Below are 5,980 nucleotides of genomic sequence, written 5' to 3'. Positions count from 1 at the left end.
TCCACCACACCATCTTATATAGGGATTACAGGCTCTAGTAAATTGGGTTAGAATCCCAAACACTGACAATGAATCAGAAAAGATCATTCCTAACACATTATTGGCCCGTTATCCCCTTTGCCATGAATGACCCGGTCTCCATCTTTTCCTCTATACAGGATTCGCAGGATCCAAATGGTACAACCTGGATAGAATCCAATGTACTATTTAGACACGAGTCTTTGGATCCTGTTAAGATTAATCTAGGGTATCAATATATGTGTAAGATCCTCATGAGAGATTAGCCTTAACTTTTCTCTTTCTTTTGTTCGATGATGTAAATGCAATATAAAAGTATTTTGTAGACAAGTTATAGTATGAAGAGAGATGTTCAAAATACCAGAATAGACAAGTTTGTCATTTCTTATGATAGAAACACCACTATAAAAAATGACATAAGATCCATCTATTCAAAATTTTGGAACATGATAAGGAACTCGAAAAAACTAAACTATGTCTTTAAAACTTAAAGACAAGTATCCAATTGCAACAACTGCGACTCTAGTCACGTTGCCTATGAAGACAATCATCTCATCACTTCTCAGCTTCTTTGTCAGCTAAAAAAGCCATGCAAGGTGTAACAATCATTATCAGTTTCTCTCGTTATCTACTACTCACAACTGAGTAGAAAACGAGCTGACATGTCTGAAGGAATATTAAACTGAATTAATACTCGATTTACCCGAAGATCGTTTCTTGGATTATTATTAATTTATCATACAACGATTAATCCCTAACATGCCCCTACGAATTTAAGTGCTGCACGTTGGAGTTCAAAAATACCTGAAGAATTCAGAAGAATTCGTCAAACTCGCAGCTGAACAGACCAGTCAGCTTCAAGCCTTCGTTTGAAGCCTCAAACGTCCTCAAATCATATATTAATCGCTATCATCCAAGATACAGAGTACTCAAGTTAATATATAACTCTCACCCATAGAAAATCAAAGTGATACACGAATCAACATATATATTTGAAACCTTATTAGCATTAAGATCTTAATAAGTCACCGAGATCTTGATCCTTCACATATGTTAGATAGAAGAATACATCTCACTGTGATCCTATCAATACGTTACAACATACCAGTATAGACAAGTAGTCAAGACAAACTCCTTCCATCTATACTGCAGCCTAAACCAACGAATCGTCCTAGAGTCATCTCGATTGTGATCAGTGTATATCTCTGAAGGTTATTCCAATTATATGGTCTTCTGTGATTTACAACACACCATGTAATATTAATCTACTTATATAGAGACAAAGGACATACATATGCAATCATGAACACAATCAGATAGGAGATTAAATAGTGAACTTAGGAAACATTGTATACAAGCATAAAACGTTCTTGCTTTCAGTATACAAATCCAACATATAACAATAGTTGCACTTCAGAAATGGTTAGAATGTAGTGACCCGCTCTTTTATCAGTATTTTAATTACAGTATTGTGTGTTAAATTTTCTATCTGCCAGTAATTGAAGCGTTTTATGTTTTCATCTATGTTTATGAATTTCGTATTTTGGAGACAGAGTCACTACACTAGCAAGCATGCAATTATTTATCTTCGCGTGTTTAAGACCGCGATAAGAATCTTTGAGTCGATGAATAATTATTATTCAAAGGTTGTAATACCCCGGATTTTTGATCCTAGGTTTCACATGATCCTATTGATATTATTAGGATATGATAGATCCCTGATTCCCGGTTAAAAAGAATAATTATCCTAGCGATGATTTAATGAGTCTTGATGCCTAGGTTTTCTCTTAAGAAAGTCGGTAAATAAGAAGATGATTATTTTTTTTTTCCGTGTGTTGTTGTTTTCAATAAATAGGTATATTTATTTTCATTTCAAAGTATGAAAAGCAAAGTGCATATTTATTTCTAATACGAGTTTGTTTTAGTTCGGGTTTGAGCGATTACGGGCCGTATAGAGGGCCAAGGGTGGGCCGATTTTTAGAGAGGCTTGGCCGATTTTAAGGCCCTATTTTAGAGCCTAAATGCAGCCCATTTCAGCCCCAAAGCCCACTTACACATCAGCCACCTTTCTAAATTCAAAAGGGGACAAGAACCATCATGACTTGGCATTGGAACTACCAAATTGCATGCCACAAGGTACCTTCCATTGGTGGCAGCCACCCCCACCCTATCCTACCCCAAATTTTCGTGCATAGCCTCCCCAAAAGCAAGAGTGGCTGCAAACTTCTCCCATTCCATTCATTTTCACTCCAAGAAAGTGCTAAGGCAAGAAAGTGCTCTCACTCTCTTCTCCCCTCTCCATTTTCGTCCCTCCACATCTCCCCTACTCCCAAGACTCTTCTCCCACCATTATCACACTCCATAGAAGCCCTTGAAGCCCCAAGAGGAGTATCAAAGCAAGGGAGAGCATGGGAAAACTAGGGCGTAAAGTTAGAGTGAAGGTTGTGCTTCGAGGGTGAGTTTTCTTTTGTCTTCTCAACTGAAAATACTTTGGATGTTTACACATATGTGTGCTATATTGTGTGAGGATATGTTTTATGGTCTTGGATGTTTATTTTGGTAGAGTTTATTGGGTGAAAAATCGTGCATGAGGTAAAGCTGCGAATCTGCCATAAGCACACTGCTCCGGCAGTATTTTGCAAGGCAATTTCAGCCGTCCAAACGGTGCCCAAAAATTCCCAAATTAATTATGTATCATATTTTATATGTTTTCTACACTATGGTATATTTTCAGAATTTTTAGAGCTCTTATGATTTATTTATGAATTGTTAAACATCACTGCCCGTCTGGAATGTATTTCTGGTAAACAATCTTTGGGTGGCCATAAGTCACGTTTCAATCGGTAAAACCCTTTGAAACATTAATATGATACTCTAGACTCCCTTATCTTTCGTTTGAAACTGGCCTCACTATTTTTGGATGAGGGAAATGCCCGGTATAATTCTTTGAAGTCTAGTTCTTATTCTGTGTATCCTCCAGTAGGTTTTACACACCTACGACTTTGAGGTGGCAAAGGCCAACCTAAATCTTTGATTCTCAAGCCCATTTTTATATTGAATGTCCATTGACATGTTGGGAACTTATTTGTTCATTTGTAGAATTTTTGGTAAAGCCTAAAGTGGTTTTTCTGAATTAAACTTTGAATCTGCCGAACTTAAACGCTTTTTTGTGCACTGAACTTTGGATGTTAATATCTCCTAAACCATGAATCTTCTTGGGGTAAATTCAACTGGAGAGTGTCACACTCTCTCCCTAGTTTTCAGATTGACCCTTGGAGTTCCCAGTGGCCTTTTGTAATGGGAGATATGAATTTTTAAAGAAGGCCCATTGACTTGGTTCTAATCTGGAAATCTGAAGTTTCCAGATTTTTGCTTGTTAAGTACCCATCTTTGAGTGGGCATATCTTGCTCGTTTGAACTCTGTTTCATTCGATTCAAATTGGAGAATGATCCTTGAAATGTCTAGTTTCCAGAATGTCCTTTGGAGCCTCATTTAGAGATCCGAGACAGAACTGGTGTCTGTTGCAAAACAGCCCCTTAAGAGCTCAAGTTGTTGAATTATTTTCTAAGTTTGAAAGTTGGTTTTAAAGGATGTTTCATGAAATATTATGTATATGTGCATGACGAGTTTGGGATATGTTTTGTGCAAAGTTTTCATGAAAATGAGTGAGTTAACCTAGATAAGGCATCAAGATAAGCTAACGTATGTAAAATGCATAATCCCTAGTTCGATTTTACGTTGTAAGTCCGGGAATAGGTTGACCTAGAGATCCCAAGTAGACAACGGTTTTTGTTATCCATGATATGTGCTAAGAGTTAAGAACTCGTCTTGTAGGAATTGGTTCACAGGACGGTACCACCGCTTAAGATCACCTCTCTTCCACACTGAGGATCAGGTGGGCATTACTTTCACTATACGTATATAGAGATCCCCTGCGTGGCGTAGGCCTCTTATACAGATAAATGCATGAGATGATTTAACTGTTAATTTCAGTTTTATATGTCTATCAAACGAGTTTAATGCTACCTTTGAACAAGTTATTTTGTTACAAAATCTTTGAATTAAAGTTATTTCAAGTATTGTCTTGCCATAAAATGTTTCAGTTTTAGTATGATATCTATCTGCTTTGGCTTTGCCAATGATGTAATCGAATTCGGGTCTTGAGCAGTTGATAGCTATCCTGCCTTAACTAGTGTACACCAATGACCGTGAGCCATCTAGCGGGTTGGCCGGTCAAGTGTTCGTGAGAGGTGGCCACCTCTCCGACACACAGTTCCAGATATGATAGAATACAAGAGAACTTAGTCTGATCAGACGAACTTTAAGAATCACAAACGAATTTAGTAAGCTTGGGCCTATTTCACAAAAACTCCATTGCTGTACTGTTTATGATGGCATGACAATTTACAATTTTATGATGCATGTATTTTATATTTAGGCATACGTGCCCACTGAGTACTCTCGTACTCAGCCCTGCATATATTTCTAAATGTGCAGGTTGAGCAGTGGCTGATGGAGATGAAGTGAAGAGCGGAGCTTTTGTCATAGGTTAAATGAATGAACTCTTGGATGCATGTCTCCATACATGTAATCAGATTATGTTATTCCGCTGCGTACTCTTAGGTTTTATGTTCTTTCAGTTAAGCCAGTTTTATCTGAACCTATAAGTCTGTTCAAGTCTTGTGACTAAACATCAGGTGTATTATAAATTTTCCCTTCTTTAAACAAATTTTAGTTCAATCCTCTATTATTTGTTCACCCCCTTTTTTTCGCCGTCGATAACTGTGTCCTTAGTTACGTTTTCCTGGCTTATTTATCCTTAATTAAGTCCGTTCGTGACAGAAACTCCCTTTCTATTGCCGTCGATAACTGTGTCCTTCGTCGCGGCTTCCCGGCTTAGATATCCTTAATTAAGTCGAGTAGGGTCCGTGACATGGAATGATGGAAATTAACTTTCATTTGATGGGTCTCTATTGATATCAATGCCGGGAAACTTTGCCTTCTTCATTCAATATTGTTTTTTGACTTTCGATCACAGTGAAGATCCTCTTAGATTAATAAAGATGATTAGAATTAAATTTCCATCGTCCCTCATCCCCTTACTAAAATAATTCAAAATAAAATTAACACATAAGCTTTGGGTGCGATGATGATGAAATTTATCTTTGTAACGTAGGGATGAGATTCTGTGGATCCTATTCAGCTCATAGTATATAAGTTCAAATTTGGATCACACAATTTGCCTATGTGATTCACTAGGAGTGTGACACGTGATAGATGTCTTCCAAGAAAAAATACATAGAAAAGTAAAATAGGAATAGAATTTTCAGAAATAATATATATATATATATATATATATATATATACTCAAAATTCATTTTTTTCACACGGCCGTCCAAAGAATTATGTATATATTTTAACACAAATATGGATATATATATATATATATGTATATATATATATATAAATACACATATGCATAGCGTTGGATAGAAATATGTGTTAGGTCCTGAGGGTCTCGAATAGGTGTATGGGGGGGGAATACACCTATGGGCTATTTTTAAACAAATCCTCAATCAGAGGGATCTCAGTTAGAGATCAAAACGAAACTTTACATGAAAACAAAGACGCCTGTTTTACTGAAATCAGTTTTGACCAAACAGGATTGACGACTGATACTGAAAGCTCTTCAGTAAAGAGTTATCAGTTAAGTTGTTGGAACTTAACTGATGCAAGTAAGGGCTTCAGTCGAGTTTGCTAAAACAGAGATGATAACACTCTTCCTGACTCTCAGAAGATAGATCAGTCAAACTGATATCATACGCAGCGGAAATTAAACTTAGTTTCGTAATAGCCTCGGTGGAGCACGTTGTTGGTTATTAGGTTACTCTTTGCAGTTAATCAGTGTTCAGTTTATCAATAGAAATAACACAAGTAAGAATGTAAACTGAAAACTGTAAA

The 5,980-nt window shown here is 36.7% G+C and overlaps 1 long non-coding RNA gene across 1 annotated transcript; it reads left to right on the top strand.

Moving 5' to 3' along the window:
• Nucleotides 1-2,122: 2,122 nt before the first annotated feature.
• On the top strand, nucleotides 2,123-4,711 carry LOC131002757 (uncharacterized). The gene is made up of 3 exons (XR_009094402.1): nucleotides 2,123-2,473; nucleotides 3,854-3,914; nucleotides 4,517-4,711. It is a non-coding gene; the product is annotated as an uncharacterized LOC131002757 (long non-coding RNA).
• The last annotated feature ends 1,269 nt before the right edge of the window (nucleotides 4,712-5,980 follow it).

Source organism: Salvia miltiorrhiza, unplaced genomic scaffold, assembly GCF_028751815.1.
Source record: "Salvia miltiorrhiza cultivar Shanhuang (shh) unplaced genomic scaffold, IMPLAD_Smil_shh fragScaff_scaffold_178_2, whole genome shotgun sequence".
Taxonomy (NCBI): Eukaryota; Viridiplantae; Streptophyta; class Magnoliopsida; order Lamiales; family Lamiaceae; genus Salvia; species Salvia miltiorrhiza.
Note: the sequence above shows the minus strand (reverse complement) of the source record. Positions and strands in the feature narration are given on the sequence as shown.